The sequence below is a fragment of the Lepidothrix coronata genome, unplaced genomic scaffold (assembly GCF_001604755.1).
Source record: "Lepidothrix coronata isolate B3197 unplaced genomic scaffold, Lepidothrix_coronata-1.0 Scaffold6, whole genome shotgun sequence".
Lineage (NCBI taxonomy): Eukaryota > Metazoa > Chordata > Aves > Passeriformes > Pipridae > Lepidothrix > Lepidothrix coronata.
In genome coordinates, this window is record NW_016690186.1 from 9,307,653 (window position 1) to 9,325,281 (window position 17,629).

General features: G+C 38.6%; 1 protein-coding gene across 11 annotated transcripts in view; it reads right to left on the reverse strand.

The window, feature by feature from the left end:
• The window catches only part of GREB1L (growth regulation by estrogen in breast cancer 1 like), a 135,981-nt gene that overhangs the window by 106,875 nt on the left and 11,477 nt on the right, over window positions 1-17,629 (reverse strand). The window contains exon 1 of one of the 11 annotated variants that reach the window (XM_017831385.1): window positions 8,988-9,055. The exons of the other annotated variants lie outside the window; for them this stretch is intronic. The gene's annotated coding sequence lies outside the window, so the exon portion shown is untranslated. Of the gene's footprint in view, window positions 1-8,987; window positions 9,056-17,629 lie in introns of those variants that run through there. 11 annotated transcript variants of the gene reach the window in all.

Genomic DNA, 17,629 nt, shown 5'->3' on the forward strand with positions numbered 1-17,629 from the left:
AAAACCCCCTCAGTTTCAGTGCCTGATCTTCAGAGGGGTTGCAACGATCAGGGAGTATGACTAAATGTTGTACAGCTACAGGCTGTAACAGAACCATGGGGGAGGCAGAATTTTAGCAGTGAAGCACTAGCAAGTTTCTGAGCACGAATAAACTAGAAGTTTTGGCTCTTAACTGAGATAGCTTTGGCTGACTTCTGAAGGGACAGCAAAGATGCAATCTTGAGATTAAATCTACTCCTGCCAAGCACAAAATAATTAGACAGCAAGGATGTTGGAAAAAAAAAAAAGCAAGAGCAACATTTTCCTAATATCTTCCCTTCTGCCAACAAACCAATTGCTCCATGTGTGTATCTGATGTTAAAAACTGCCTGCTACTTCAACCTGAAATAAGGGGGAAAAGTAGTCTGCAACAGCTGTTTAACAAGCCGAAGTTTCACACAAATGACTGAAGTCTGGTAAAGCACTGGAATAGCAAATTGTGTAACAGAAACCACTTGCAAATCTCAGCAGATTACATTAAAAATTTCATCTATAGTTACTTAAAACAATACAATAAAATAATTTGTCCAAAAGTATTTGCTATTTCTCCTCATTTGTTTCTAAAAGTCGCTCTTCCTTCACTGCCAATTTTAATCTCAGCAAGACTTTTAACCTTCATCTTGCCACCACTACCAAGAAGATTCAAACAAGAACTTTTAAGCTTACACTTGACTATCTCATTGATACATCTGGCTTTAGACCAACTCCTTTAACTTCAAAGTTCATATGGATTTGCTATTACCAAACACAAAGTCATTGACTGCATAATTTCCAGCTTCTTTCAAGACAGAGATTCTCATCAGAAAGAGAAGTTCCTCTTTTCAGTAATAAACCAACAGTTTTGTAAAACGATAAAATTACTTTCTAGTATCACATCCACCATCCACCTACCATACCTGCATCCGAAGGCCACAAATTCAGGCAAGGTTCAAACTAATCATCTCTACACTTACGAAACTTTCCTGTGTAAGGGGGTGGGGGGAGGGGGAAGATGACCTCCACACTTAATCTTGGCAACTAGGAAAATAAAGTCACAAGAGCAAAAGTTTCACATTAAAAAGATTAGGTCATCTAATAGCTCTTGTTTTCTCAGGCTATTAAGGAAGATACTTCCTAGTGCTGTATCCACTCCAGCTGTGACTCAGTTTCCTGATGCGTGACCTGCCCTCTCTCAAAATACTAGTTTAGTATTTTACTACTCCAGAAAAGCACCCAGTACAGTAATTGGAAAGTATGATTTCCAAAGAGACAAATAATGCCTTTTGTGTCTCCATTTCTAATTTTTAATCATCACAAGGGGTGACTAAACACACTTCAGTGTGCAATGCAGACTTCCAACACCTCATAGATGTAAGGTCATTGCATTACAGAGGAATTGGTTCAGAATCAATTTGAAGTTCATGGACATTCAATTTTGAGCTGGGATAGAGAAGCTACAACCCATGGCCACATGTCCTACAGCTGCAATTCCCTCCAAACACACCATGTATGTTTAAAAACCAATATATTTTCAGCCAAGGGTAAGTAAAGAGCTTTGTTTTCAATGCCTTATCTTACCTCAAAGATGTCAATATTGAAATTTGATTAAAAAATTATCTTTCAAAAATATGACAGTCATCATTAATACACATAGTCTGAAAGTACAAAACTACCATTTTTTCTCCATTAAAGTTTAAACTACAGGTTAGAAGGAAAAAAAAGTTATCTCAAAAGCACAAAATGTGTTTTAAGAAGTTGATTTTTTTCTCTCTTTTAAAGACGGTAATAATATTGCTAATCAAGTAGCATCTCAGAAAAATAAAGCTAGTGAGCCAGTAGCACCTATTTTTCACGGAAATATGAAGGCAAACCATCCAGAGCCAAACTCAAACTGGCACGGCCCAGAAGTCAGACAGTTGCATTGACTCCATCACCCCTCACAAAGCAGGGAAGGTAAGTCAATAAACTGACCCTTTAAGATCTGTCTAGTTCAGTAATTGTCATTGCTATCCAGTTGGCATTAAAAAAAAGTAGTCATGATCGTGACCTTTGCATTTCTACAAACATTAGCCATTGTCATGAGGAAGACCCCTTTGGCCTCATAATTCACATGCTGTTAACAACCAGCAAGAACACAGCATGCATGTCGCTTACTAAATAATGTAAGAAAAACTGGATGTCACACTCATACCCCACTGTTCCTGTGCACAGCCATGAGCACTGAAGCTAACCTGTATTACACTCAAAACTTTAGGAAGATTATAATTAATCTACTTTTGATACTCATGGGACTTTTTGGACTATATTATTACTACTTTGGGGCAAGATGAAGGATTATTTCGCTTATTCATATTATTTTTATTTATTTTGTACTATTTCATTTTGTCTGGTTTCCAAGAGAAACATGGCTCATATTACATGTTTTCTGTCAAGCACCTCTTAAACACAAAATTCCATGCAAATGAGACAGAGGAACAGAGGTTTGAAAGATATTTCAGCCTCTCAATATTGAAGAGGAAACTTAGCCAGTTAGGCAGGACATTCAACCATGTCTCAGCTACAGGTAACAGCAGTACAAAAGCAAGGTGCTGGAAGGGCTGATCCTAGCAACATTCTGAATACGGAAAACATTTTAAATCAGAGTTCATAAATCAAAAAAATCCAAATCTATAGGAAACCAGGCTTCTTCAATTCTGGCACTCCTGGAACTGCTTGTTAATACTTAGTTTTATTACCTATAAAACCAATATGGTGCAGAAAAGAAACCCATATGCTGTTTCATCTGGCTCACTGCCTGCAGAAAATGCACTGTGAGCAAAGGACAGAACTGGAACATTTACTGCAGCCCACCTCGTCCAACCCAGTGTCCCACAGCAATCAAAGAAGAACAAAAGGGTGGTTGGAACAACCTAAAAACAGACATGGTGTGTCAAACCACAAGCTGCTTTCCCTAAGTCACAATGGCCAACAACAGATCTTCAGAGAATAATATAGACTTGGTGATGTTCCTGCAGTAATAAGAACCCAAAATGTTCTCCCAGTCTGCACTGATCTGCAGCTCAAGGCTCATTTAACAGCAACCATAGATTTATCCAGCACAGTCCAGAGAAAGGTGTGCCACAACCCACCTCACACTGGCAGTTATCACATTTTATTTGCATTCAGCATGGCACCTGATAATTTCAATTGATGCTCCTCAGTTCTTTCTCTCCAGAAGACATCAACAGCTATTGTCTTCTGCCCCACATTATTTTATGGACCTCAAATGTCTTACTCCCAGGCTGTAGTCTAGTCAGTGTAGTTGTTCCCTACATAAGAGCACTTGGATCACCTTATTTTCTTTCTCTTAATTTTTTCAAATTTTAATATCTGTTATTGAAGAAACAAGAGGAAGTAGACAAACTGCAAACGACCTTCAAGATGTAGGTATACTAAAGATGCACGTGCATGGTATAATCATTTTTTTTGCTTTGGTTTCCTTTTTTTTCCCCCCAGTGACTCTTAACATTTGCTTTCCTTTGTCTTTCCCCCCACACCATTACAGGCCATTAAGCTAGTATGTTAATAGCACTCTCCATTACAACCTTGAGACATTGTTTCTGAGCAATAGCCCATTCACCGTATCTATACAGAACTGACACACACTCATGCACTTTCTAAGACATATACTGAGGTATTTCAGAAAGAGACATTGTATATTCCCAGGATGGAAAAGTAGTAGAACAATCTGAAATCAGCTCTATCCTTCCTCTTCTGCTATTATGGTATGTGAGTGATTCTGTTGCAGTGCTTTGCAGAGAGAAGGAAGATGCTGCATGTGAAACAGAGATAATAAACCATAGGTCGTTTTAAGCAGACTAGAAATTCTGCATATGGTAGCTGAACAGCCCAAGAACACTAACAAACCTCACAGGCAACTCATTCTGAAATTTCATACAAACCAATGCTATGTTTAACTATAACAAGAAAGTGTGTACTAGGTAGTAGGTTTCATTAGAGAAATTTCAGTACAAAAGAGGATTAAACCATCGCCGTGTGAAAAACAGAAGATAAGGTGGATTTTTCCTCTCTTTTCTGCCGAAGGCTGGCAAAGATCAGTGAAATTAAACACTGCCCAAGGCAATTGTTAAAAGCAGTTTGGCCATTAAAGTCATGTCATCTGGTGACCCAACTGACCTACATTAAGTCCAGGCTAAAGGGCAATGTCATCTCTCTTTTCCTATAGATAGCATGACTTTGCATCTTCAGCACAGATGGAAGACAACCCCTTTGGCCTTCTGCTTTCCACTGTATCCCTTGCTACAAACCAAAGTTAGCTGCAACGAATCTTTTGTACTTATTTGGCCTTATGAGAATTTTAGTTTTGTGAAACAAAGCTGAAAAAGAGCAAATTTTCCTCCTTTCAGGTTATTCAAGCAATATCTGTCTAACCAGAAGCTGTAGCCCTCCACATACTCAATGATGAAAAAGATTAATAGGTTAATGCAAATATTACTAGAATTGTCTATATAATTATCACTGGATACATTAAGTTTGCATAGTCAGAATAAATGAGACATTATAATAATTTTTCTATTATAACACTAAATGTCAGAGAGGAGGGTACTCAACAAATAATTTACTTTACATCTACTAAATGGCCTACAGTTTTTCCACTCAGACTTGAGAGCTGCCATGTCAAAAATGGGACATTCCTCAAGAATTTTCCCAAAACTTTAATACTTTACAAAGATCCTTCACAATACACAGAAATTCTGTCCCACCAATAACATTGGGTCATTCCAATTCTAATCCACTTCAGCGTTACTACGCTGAAGATCCAAGACCATTGCTTGCAGAACCGCAACAGAAGCAATAACAGAATTATAGAAGCAATAACAGAAGAATAATTCAGGTAGGGATGGATGTCAGAAGGTCTCTATTCCAACCTCCTACTAACAGCAGGATCAGCTGTGGCAGCAAACCTGGTGGCTCAAGGCTTTGCCCAGTCAAGCGTTGAAAATCTCCAAGGATGCAGACTGTAAAGCCACCCTGGGCAATGCATGTTCAGGGTGAAAAGGAAATCTGCTCTACACTTTGTGAGTCCACAGATCATCTCATTACAAGGGCTGTGTGTGGAAATTCCATGAAGTCAGTTTATAGGAAAGAAAGTGGATGAGAAAAGAATAGTTTTGTACTGGTTGTTATCGATCCCTCTTTTATGTAGTTATTGAGGAGAGCCCCCCCATCTTATTCAATCGCTGTTTCTTACAGCAAATGGTGTTTATCTCAGGCTGCTTTAAGAAGATATAAAGTGGTTAAAATCATGCAGCCTTAAAAGGGTTCATCAATTATTTCTGTGTTCTGCTGTCCCAGAGAAAACCACTTCATCAAAACCCAAAGAATATTCTTACATTTCATTCCATCTCTGCAAGACAAAACACTAATTTACACTGCAATAGCTTTCCTGTTTGCCAACAAAAAACATTTTGAAGAGCTGCCAGTGCACCAGAAACGAAGTTTACAGCTTGATCCTGTAATGTCTGTGCCTCTTCATCAGCTATCTTTGTTAATGGGAACAAACTGCTAGGCTGCCTGATGGGTCAGTAGAACAGAATTTGCATCTTGTCCAGATTATGCAAATTTATAACCCGTACCTGCTTCATAGTGTGCTATTAATCTAGAAATCATATGCCTGCTAAAGCATTAGGGTTTTTTTATCCACAAAGAATAAAAATTATTCCCTTGTTTGAACTTGGCACACACTAAACATTCCAGCAACTAATTCATCTTGTTGGTTCTACCCATACTTCCAGTCTTCAAAATCTTTTAAAAGAACCAAAGAAATGCATGCGATATGTAAGAATGCAAACAGCTAAGTCAAGTCAAAGTTTAATTTGCTTTTAACAGCCCAACTATATGAAAAAAAACCCAAACACTTGTTTTCTCTGTTTTCACTCTACCCCACTAAAGGATATTGAAAGATCTAAAGGTATGTAACAACTAAATCCTTCTGACTGCTATTTAAAAATAAGGCCATTCAAACATCATCCATTAAAAAAAAAACAACAAACAAAAACAACAAAAACAACAAAACCCCAACAACAAACAACAGATTTTAGCAAAAAAATTAAATCAAAGTTGCAAAATTCTGATCTCAATTCACTGTCAAGGTTGGCACCCTTGCTTACGAAGCACTTAGTAGAATGTCCTGGAATCTCAGTGACCAGCACGTTGAAGGCAAGATCATGTCCCAGATGACTCATGGAAGTTTAACTTTCATATGATTGTATTAACATATTTCAGTTTGTCCAAAACAATTATTTTGAAGAGAAAGGTTTCTGTTGGATAGACTCCTTTCTTAAGATTATCACGAAAAAGAAGTTTTCAGAAGAAATTAAAAACATAATGGAAAAAGCTGACCAAAAGGGATAAAAATCATGCTAAAATTACAAGAAGAGGTAGAATCAAAGAAAAAAAATACATTGAAAAATACATTTTTGTGCAAGACTTGCTCCTGCTTTTAGGATAGTGTAGCAGAAAAAGGAAGAGCACGGTTGGTTTTCATTCACAAAGTGCTAGGATTCCTTCAGGTCCAGCTTTTAAATTATATTTGGTTATAGTTGGAATGCCAAAGCATACACAAAGTACTCTGATACCCTCCCTGCTCCCTATAGTAGAGGCCCCCTCTGGACTCCTCTGAAGGGCTCTGCACCTTAGAGACGAGTGGGTGTTCATCCCTGCTCCAACAGGAAAGGAAGGTACAAATTACAGAACGGAAAAATTCTACCAGAGGGGTACTAGAGTCTCCTTCCACATTAACTTTCAATGATTATTTCAAGTTTGTGAAAGAGCAGTCTGAATTTTCTGGTTTTTGTTGTTGTTGTTGTTGTTGTTGTTTTTGTTTGGTTGGTTTTTTTTTTCTTACGCTTTAGTGACTTTTTTTTTTTTTCAACTAAGGAATTTACAAGCACCCCTAGTAAGCTTACAACACATTGAATACTAGCAGTTTTGGTTCTCAAAAGCTTCACAAGGTATAAAGAATTTGTTTTCCCTCTTGTTCTACAACCTTCAGGATATTGAAATAAAAGAAGCACTGCAAGTGTGACAACAGGTTTAAAACAGTTTGAAAAGAATCATGAAAACAAAATTCAAAATTTAATAAACAATTATAATTAAACAATTATAATTCTATGCGTAATTTTTTTGAGTTGCATACCTTATTTCTTTTATGCATTGTACACATTTTAAAGTGAGATAGAAGATGACTTTTCCTTCTGTAACCTCACAGAAGTATCCATATTTTCATACATGCATATACATTCCTTCATTCTGTGTTTTCTATGTATCAGGAAGATTTAAATCTTATTATAAACAGCTTATTATAAAGCTAAATATTGACAGACATTTTTATGTCAAATCACATCTTTGCCCAGGGCAATGTAATGACCACAAGTGCAGAACTGTTAAGAAAAGGACCTAATCAAATTAAAGGCTTCCCTACAAACACCTAAAAACAATAATTTGTGAGAGATGCATGCCAAGCACCTCCTGTCCTTCATTGCAGGGAGTAATTCAGTCTGCATTTGGCTTCACCCCTGTGGCGTCAGCCACCCATCTGTTACCTCTCTTTTTCTGGGGTAATCTGCTCTGTACTTGCCTGCACATTGGCCTCCTAAGTCTTGCCTTCCTCAAGAAAGTTGCCTCTTGCTGATATTGGGTGTAGTGAGAGTCGTAACCAACATGGGTAAATACTTGCCTGGCTAAGCACAAACCACGGTCAGCAGCATCTGCAAAACTGTAATAAAATGGTGCTCAACAGGGCCCCTCCTGCTTGTGACTCCAAAGAAACTGTATTTAACTGCAAATGAGCAGCAATAAAGTTGTATTATACAACTTACTTTTATAAAGAAAGTAATCTAAGGGCATACTCTCAGTCTTGCCTAATTAAAGACAGCAGGAACACTGGGGGTGATTTATTTCAGCAGCATGGGGATCTCACTCACTATGTGGGTTTGTCCAGTGAAGGGCTCTGGATTATATGACAACAGACTCATTTCAAAGACACACGGGGAGAACAGCACCTGTATTTGGTCTGGCAGGATTATTCTCAACTAGAAACATTTCAATTCTGTCAGGCAAAAAGGACTCATTACATACCATAACTCTGCCACACAGCACAAATTATCGTGATGTAAAGACCTCACTACATTCAAGAGTCAACATTTGCACTAATTTTTTAAAAAACAGTTCTCCTAGCACAGATGCCAAAGATGTTTGCTGCAGCAACGCACTAACTTTCAAGAAGCCAGCAGGTACTAAATCAAATGTCATGTTCCTGGAATATATTTACAAGTCCGACTATCTCCTCTATAAAAAAGTTTTCCAGGGAAGATGTGAACAATCATGTTTCTGCTTGAGCTAAATGGACACAGAGGAGTATCAATAAGTGTGTTTGACTACAAGAGTTCTGCATGAAGCCAAATTTTGTTAGAAAACATCATTTCCTAATTTTCCCCAGATGCTTAATTTTTAAAGTATGATTTCATAGATGCAGTAACACAGCTTACAAGACTCAGGTAACTGTCTCATATGTACTATAAGCAGAGAGGCAATACCCTGATGCAAATACGAACTTCAATTTATCCATGATTCTGTTGTCAGAAAAGGCACTAAGTCACATCTGGTACTCCTCACATCTGTATTCAGAGTTCTGTTATGGACATGCCTTAAAAAAGCATTTTCCCATGCCTAAAATCCCAGCACTAAACCAGTGTGACAATTTGTATGTAGCTTCTGATAAGTAGCAGTGAAAATTTAAACAAGAGAAGGTAATTGATTAATTACATCTATTTCTACTATATTTCTTTTTGTATTTTTTGGTCCCCATTTCAAAAGGCATTCTTTAAATTGCCCTAATCTGCAAACAGCAACAATAAGTGTAGCAAATACTTGACAATGAAGATGTAAAGCCTCTAAAAACCTGTTACCTTAGTAACCATGGGAATGCAGGAGAATAAGAATACGAGGAGTGTCAGGACATCATTCTGGATTCCACAGGGTTTGAGTTGAAATACAGTCAGCTTTCATTAGCTTTTTGTTTTTCCCAGTAGGTCCTTGGACTTTGAAACAAAACCTGAATGACAACTATGAGCAATTCCAGCCTCACTCTTGATCAGCCACACCAAACAAAACAGGTCTTTTCGCTATGAACCCCCCTCCTTTGCACCCAACGAGCCTCGAAACAAACATTATTTATGCTGCTCACCCCTCTGGATATCACTAATAAATTGCATTCCAAAAAGAAGAGTAAAATGAAGAGCCACTTTCATGGGACTTAATTCACTTTAAACAAGCATACTGCAAGAAAAATAAAAAGTCAGCATATCTTCCCAGGATATTTTCATAAACCCACAGTTTATTTACAGGCTTTACGAAGTATGTTAATTCAACACTAACACTAAGTAGAATCTAGCTGTTCATTTAAGTAATACTATATTTACTCTTTACTCATAGAGGAGGAAAAGAAATTGAAGATAAAGAATTGAGATCCATGCCCCACCCCCACCAATGTCTGTTGGGAGTCTTGTGGTCAAGATAGAACAGAACAAAGATCTCCCAACTGCTGGCTTTAGCTGGCTTAATTTTAGGTCCATCCCCTTACTCTTTGCTGCTATCTAGTCACTTGGGAAAACAATCTGGTAAAAAAGTTCCAGTTAAAACCATTGGAAAAATGAGCAAGAAACTCAGACTTGTGAGGAAAACAGTAGGGAAGGAAAAGAACATACTTTTGCTCAGGAGGGGATTAAAAAAAAGAAAAAAAAAGTAAAAATAATGGCCTACTTGGTCATCATGTGATGACAAAAATACTTACATCAAAAAGACTGTAGTTCAGAGACACTAGCCTTACCTTGCCTTACATTGGTTCACTTCTTTTTCAACTGATAAAGTGTTTCTTTTCCATTCCAGGACAGCATTGATATATGCAAGAGCTACAACCTCCACATATTTGCAGTCTTCTGCAGTCATTTACATACATATATAAAGTAGTACCACACTGTGGCAACACTTGTTTCACATGCAGTAGTCCAGATTGTCTTTTTTTTTTTTTTTTTTACACTACATTGGATCATATTAATCATATTAATCATATTAATATCATCATTAATAAACACCAAATTTACATACATATATAAAGTAGTACCACACTGTGGCAACACTTGTTTCACATGCAGTAGTCCAGATTGTCTTTTTTTTTTTTTTTTTACACTACATTGGATCATATTAATCATATTAATCATATTAATATCATCATTAATAAACACCAAATTTACACCCTCAAAGTACTGCTTATAGAGCAAAACAGCAGTGTATCTCCAGGCAACTGCAACTTCCAAGTTAAATCAAACAGAATATCTAGATTAAACCAAATCAGTTACCATATATGGAATATATATGTATTTTATATATGGAAGAACACTTTCTGCATGATCCACTCAAACATTTTGTGTATATATATAAATATATATATATGAATGAGTTGCTATTCCCCGTTCCTGAGTGCCTGAGTGGGAAACAAGCTCATGTCCACAATGGTAAGGACATCCATAACAGCAATGAGCCAGCAGGTTACAAAACAGAACATTTTATTCAGACATATGCAGAAGCAAGGCCATCCCAGGTTTTGAGACGTTAGCTTAGGCCTCAGAAGTCCAGCTTTCAGGTCAACCACCTGCTTGGGTTTTTTTGGTGGCTCAGTTTTCTGAGGCAACGAGGAAAAATAAGCACAACCATAAAATATTTCGTAGGAGGAAAGGATGTGAGAGGAAATGACAAGTTCTAAGAAATAAAAAAAAGTTTCCTAAAGATTTATTTAAATTAATTTTTTTAGTATACAAACAAAATTCAGAATATTATTAAAACCAGGCATGAGTCTGCATATATAATAAAAAAATTTCTTTCCAAGCTTCCCTCTAATCTACCCCATCTTGCTTCATTTCTTTGAGACTGGCGGCACACACAGTTTCTGTCTGGCCTGGCATAGCCTTGACTGCCAACCTGAGCAGAGTTGGCTTGCTTGCCACTGCTTGGCCAGCCGTTGAAAGGGTTCCTCCAGCAAAGAAGAAGGCAGATTCTCTCCCAGCAGTATCTACACCCAGAAAGATTCTACAGTGAAGAAGCAGAAATGGAACCAAAGTTAACTTAAAATCAGTCAATCTCATCTAACCATCATGAACATTCTCCCTGAATCCCACTTCTTTAATGCAGAAGATGAAAAAACAGCTAAAGCAGCAGTCACAAGCAGCCCCAGAAATTTCAGTCTTTTACAGAGAGTGCTGCCAACTACTAATCAGTCCCATCACCCACAGCAATTATCCAATAGGCACGTTAGAGGACTGGAAGACCACAGGGCAGAAGGGACCATAACAACTGTTCTTCTGCAACACACTTCCAGAGAGTGAAAAGTAAATAAAGCTTCCCGAAGTGACCTAAGTAGAGCAGATGAGCCAGTAGCCAACTCAACATAAAGCAAAGATTAAAGGATGAGAGCAGCCCAGTACGCCCAAGGCCCGGAGCTCTTCTAAAGGTGAGTGTTTACCCGAGCAATAACTTCTAACACAGAAGAGGGCTGTAATGGACTATGACATAGTCAGCCATGTAACTCCAGTGAGGACGTGTGTTTGGGTTTGTTTTGGGTTTTTTCCCCAAAGTCAAAGTTTCAACTTTGTGGCTTCAGAAAGGTATTTGTTGGAAACAGAGGGCTCCCTAAAAACCTTTGCTTTGCGCTTATTCCCTGGAAAGCCTGTCAGTGGTGCTGATGGCCAGACCTTCCTACAAGAAGGGAAGCTTGGCATTTTTGGCTTTGATGCAGGTGATTTTGGAGTTAGGGATGTGGGCTGGGGTGAAAAGAGTAACATTGCTACAGTGTCCAAACTTTGTCCTGCAAACCACAACCAGGCCTTTTTATCACAGGAGAGGAAGATTTCTCAAACTGGTATTAAGGATGACACAGATGCCAGTTCTGTAAATGGAGGCTGGGTCAGAACTGCAATAGGAACATTGTAACAATGAGATCCGTGAAGAGCATACATGAAAAGCAGTTATCGTGACCCTACCCCTGTGCTACCCTTCCCAAAAGAAAACCCCTGCCCAGCACCCTGACACTGAATAGAGTTCCTCTGACTCTGGTTGACTGCATTCAGAAGGGAAAAAATACACATAAATAATTCCATCCTTGTAGCAGTAAAACGAGAAGGTGAATGCAAGCAGATGCCAGTCTTGTACAGACCTCCCTTTCTAGAATTACTGCCCTCCTGTCTGTAAAGCAAGCCACAGGTGCTATGCCTTCTGACTGGCAGATCTGTAGATGCTTTTATTTGGGAACAAAGGACACACCAGACCTGTTCTAATGGGAGAAGTACAGTACAACCCAAGCAGAGAAAGCACAAAGATAAGTGCAGGCCTGTATTCTCACTGCTCTGTCATCTACACACACCATGAACTCAGCTGCTTTCCCCAGATGCTGAAAGAACTGGACTTTTTGTCAGTTCCCTACAACTTGAGCTATACACCTTAGTAATGCTCTTTTACGGGAATAGAAAAAACCTGGATCAGAACAACCACTCATCAGTTTCTCTATGCCAGATACAAAAACGTGTTCTAAATATCTAGAACAGAGTTTTCAAACCTTAAATAAAATTCCCAAGTTCTTGGGTTTTTTTCCCCATCTCACAGAAATTCATTCTGCAGGAAGAAATAGAATTTAATCAGTACTCAAACCAGTTCAGAACAGTTCCTTCACTGCCAAGTTTAAGCTCCCAGGCCAACATCAACCTAGCTGGCACTAGTTCTACAAGTGATTTTTTGATCTCAGTGTAATTTCAAAACAGACTGAAAATACCCAAAAGGCGTGTTGGTGGTACCTATCACTTTCTACCAAAAGAAGGGCAAAAAGTAGCACATACGAACATTCAATTAATTTTACAGAAGCGATGTCTGTACACTTGTCCAGTTTACAAAATTTCCAAACCAATCCCAAAGTAGGATTTCTCTACCTAACAGAGGATACACGTTTAAAAAGACTTCACAGTATATTTGACATTAATGATTTGGGAAAAAACAAAATCTACTTAGTACTGATCACTTCCACCCTATTGTGTTACACTGCACTAGATCAAGGGATTCACCGCTCTAAAAAGCAACCTAGAAAAAGACGTCATTTTTCAAGTGGATAAGTTCCTCTGCCAAATCCCAGAATATGCCAAACAAACAGCAGCAAAATAGGGGGAAAAGGCTGAGGGTGGGATGAGGAAATGGGCAACCAACAAGGAGGACGCAAGGGCTGATCGACCAGCGAGCCACAGCACTGTCACACAGGCTCGTTCACATGGTTTCACATGAACCTTCCTTATTAAGCCAAATCACAGATGCAACTTTCTTTTAATAGGATGAAAATCTGACAAGTATCCCTGACCCAACACTTCACAAAATGAATGTTCAGTAGGCACTTTGCCATCAAATTCAAAAAGAGCTGAATCCCACATACATCCAGGACCATGCTGGAAAGCTGCAGACAACAGCTCTCCTGCCTGTGGAAAGCAATCTGGAAAGCACGTGGGAAAAATAGAAGAGAAAAGGAAATTAACTTTTCTAACACCTTCAAGACTGTGAAGTGACTTTTCGGAATTACCTCCAAATTTCATCTTCTGAGTGACAAGTAGGCTAAACTCAAATAAGCAAAGACTTGTAAGATGCCAAGACATTTGCATGGAAGGTCTTCCCTTCTCACACTCCTCCATAACACAGCATTGTGTAAATGCTCCTGGAAAGAGTTTCACTGACTGAAAGAAATAACAGTGACCATCATTTTCCTATTTCACTGGGGAACTTCACTATCTTTTGGCAGATATTACCTGTCTCCTTGTGTCACACATGCCTTATTTTCCCTTATCAGATACTTGGAACTACGAACTGCTTCTCTGAATGCTGAAATTCAGGGCAGGGAAGATAATGGTACCGGAATGCTTAATAAATAATCACAGCTACAGAGGACACACAGAGATTTTCATGTGCGTGCACCTTGTACCTTGCATGCATAAAACACTCTTGCTTTTGTGGAAAAATATGGGCTTCTGCAACATTAATAAAACAGATGACTTAAAACTAATCTGAATTCAAATCTACTGATCACCCTACCACTAAGCAAACATCAGCAGGTACTCAAACAGAGAATGATTTTCTGACAATTAAGCAAGAACAATAGCAAATATTCCATTTGTAATTAAGAATCTGGGTTTTGTTTTCACAGAAACAGTGGGGATTTCTTCAATAGTAACTTCAATTAACTTCTGCTCCCCCCCACCATCACAAGGTTTAATGGGCTCAAAACCATGGCTGCTTTTTCCCAACAATTTCAGGCTGAAAAAATGTCTTATTATATCTTTTTTAAAAATGTTTCAATTACATTTATTACACTTGCCTTCTCTAATGCAGGTATTTCCCAAGAGGAAAGAAAACAAAAACCAAAGACCCAAACCACAACACAGATAAATAAACCCCAGTAAAACCACAATTAGTAGCCTCAGAAAAACCAAAATCCCTTAAACATTAAAAAAAGAAAATTAAAATTAATAGGTCTGTTTTTTGATCGCCACAAGCCAACCTGCTGATTCAGGGCAATGTCACCAACAGTACTCTTATCTGTAAAGGGTAAGAATCAATTGTTTGACAGAAACAAAGGAGAGCTCAACAGGAAATCAACCAGCTTGGGACAGATGGTCACTGAATCAAGTTTCACCCCTCCCCTCTCCAAAAATAGGCTTAAGAGGCATTTTCTGTTACCAAGCAACAGCCCAAAGGAAGGCATAAATCTTTTCCTACGTATTATTCCCCTCCTCCCCAACACACATACATTTCAATCTAGTAGGGCGGTACGTTTGTGAGTTTGTTTATTTTCCACATAACAGGTAGGAGGGTTTATTCCCTGTGATGACGTGTTTCTGCATGCCCGCTAGACATAGTTCTCTTTTTTAAGGCAAAAAAGAGGTTAACTGTAACCATGCTATGAGAGCTACCCTGAAGCTGGGTTACAAGCAGGGATCCAATGCTAGTTAGAAACCCCTCTGTGTTCGGCCAAGGTTCACTGGAGACCTGAGAAATGACTCCCCAAAGAGGGGAATTCTCGATGACTATTTTGTATAAAACCAACAGACCCTCATCACACCCTGACAAGAGAGGTTATCATTTTTTAAAACTCATCATGAAACGCTGTACTTGCTTTAACTCCTAAAAATCCATAAAACTTAATTCCCAAAAAAAAAGCACTGTGGTATCTTTAATATAGCATATAGACCAGAGGACTTTCAAACCATTAGAATTTTCAGAGCATTAATTATCTAGTACATCAACCACCTTAAGTGACAATTGGAGTATGGGAAGAGTAGGAAAGGGTAATCAAAACTTACTGTTCTGGAAGGTTGGGGAAGAAAGAAGCGTGGTGGGGAACGGAGGGGAGAAAGAGACCCGAAGAGGCTGTGTGCAGAAAGCAGGGAAGAGGGGGAGGGGAACAGAGCCCGGGGGTGAAGGACAGCGCCTCTGAAATTCAGATTAGCATCCAGAGAACAAACCGGTTTGCTTGACCCCCCTATCATACAAACTGGAAACAGACCAGCAGTCTGCAAAAACAGATGGAGTTAAATTTAGCCATACAAAGAGTAATCTGCAACAAAATTAAAAAAAAAAAAAGGTTTACAATTACAACCCTCACAAAAATTAAGAGGAAGAAAAAGTCTCACTTCGGCAACAAACTGGGTAATCATCCTTTAAAAGCGCAGAGCCTGGATTACCACTGACACATACTTAGACTACTAAAACATATGGCCAATAAAAGAAAAAAAAAAGGAGAGAGGGTATGGGGGGAGGGGAAAGGTTGTGACAGCATGTGGTCTGCAAAGGCTTTATTTACTCTCTCCTCAGCTATTACCTGCTTTAACCAGCTGAAGACCTACTGCGAGGCACAGCCTAGGCTATTTTCACTGGGTATTTCATACGCTCCTGTAACACCAACACAGATACCCCTTAGCACCTCGGTGGTGGGTAAACAGAGCCTTGGCCACGGGCTGCTGAACTGACCAAGGGCCTTGGACGGGCCTTGGACTTTTGAATCCATTTCACTGCAAAGCTACCTCAGTGGAGACTCTGCCCTGGCTCTCTACAAATGGCAAACAGTTCTCACAGGGAAACCGGAGACTGTGATGTTTAAATTCAATTAACTGAAATTAGGTTGATTGAAATTAAACAGAAGGTTTGAACATAAAAGCAAAATAACTGTTTGTACGTATGACAAGAACACAATTTGTTCCTTGAGATCTAAAGCTTACTGACAGAAGCATAAATCTGACCAGGAGACTTGAACTCAGAACCCTTTAGGCTCAACCATAGAGCAAATCATTACTGTCATATAGTGCTTCAAAAACTCCCAGGACAAACACCGCCCTTGGTTTAGAGATAGGGAAACTGAGGCATGTAGAAGCCATGTGCCATTTCTCAGTGGCAGAATGCAGAAGTAACAAGATCTTCTGCAGACCCAAGTCCACATTGTAATAGCACCCTGAGCATTCAAAGGAAAGCAAGTTGTTATTTATGTAAATTCATGGCCAACATCAACATTTTTACAGCTGTTTTTCCTGGCCTCTTCACAGCTTAGCAAGAGACCTGTAGCTGAAATCCAATTCTTTACCAAAACTAGTCTCTCTGATCAGGTAGGCAATAAGAATTATCCCAGAGTTCTTCAGGAATAAATATACTTGTTTTTCTAACACAGTCAGAATTGGACTAAATAAGACATGGACCTACAATGCTTCTCTAATGCATGTTAGTAATTTCTCGTTAACATAAAATGAATTACGGAATACAAGGGTTTTGTTTCTTTTGAACATCAGTGTAAATGGCACGAAATGTACCATGGCAACAAAAGCCCGGTACTCTTTACATGCTAGTATATAGACCATTATCCAGGAGAAAAATCTACATTGTAATTTTGCATAAGCATTTATCACAGTTTTAGAATAGGCTTTTTCTCTTACATTCACGTGTATGTCCTTTACACTGCTCTGCCATGGTAAGAGAGAGATAACCACCTAAGATGGGAAAGGAAGGTTGTTTCCATTTCCCCTCTTAAGTAAACTGTCATGCTTTTCAGTGACCAAAGAAACTTCCTTATTCCTTGGCCAAGGTGGAATCCCTCAAAACATTGCACGTTTTTTGGTTGAAATGTAAAGGGACACAAGTTTACCTCAAATTTCCCTCAATAATTCCATGATTCTATTAAATGAGGTTTGAGAAACCTGCTTTCCAGTATCCTTTTCTTAGAAAAATCACAAGGGATTTTCTTTAGATTCTCTAGCTCTTGAACTGCTAGTTCAGGACTCTAGGTCTTCTAACTCAGTCTATTATTGTATTAACTTTAACTTGGCTCTTTACCTTGAACTAAGCCATTCTTCAGTAAAAAAAAAAGCATGTCTCTGTAAGTGATCCAAACAAATCCCCATCTTTTTTGCCATGGAACATAAAAGCAATTGGCTGTGTTCGGAACATGAGAATATTCTTCAGTTACCTCTGACTTGCTCTGGTC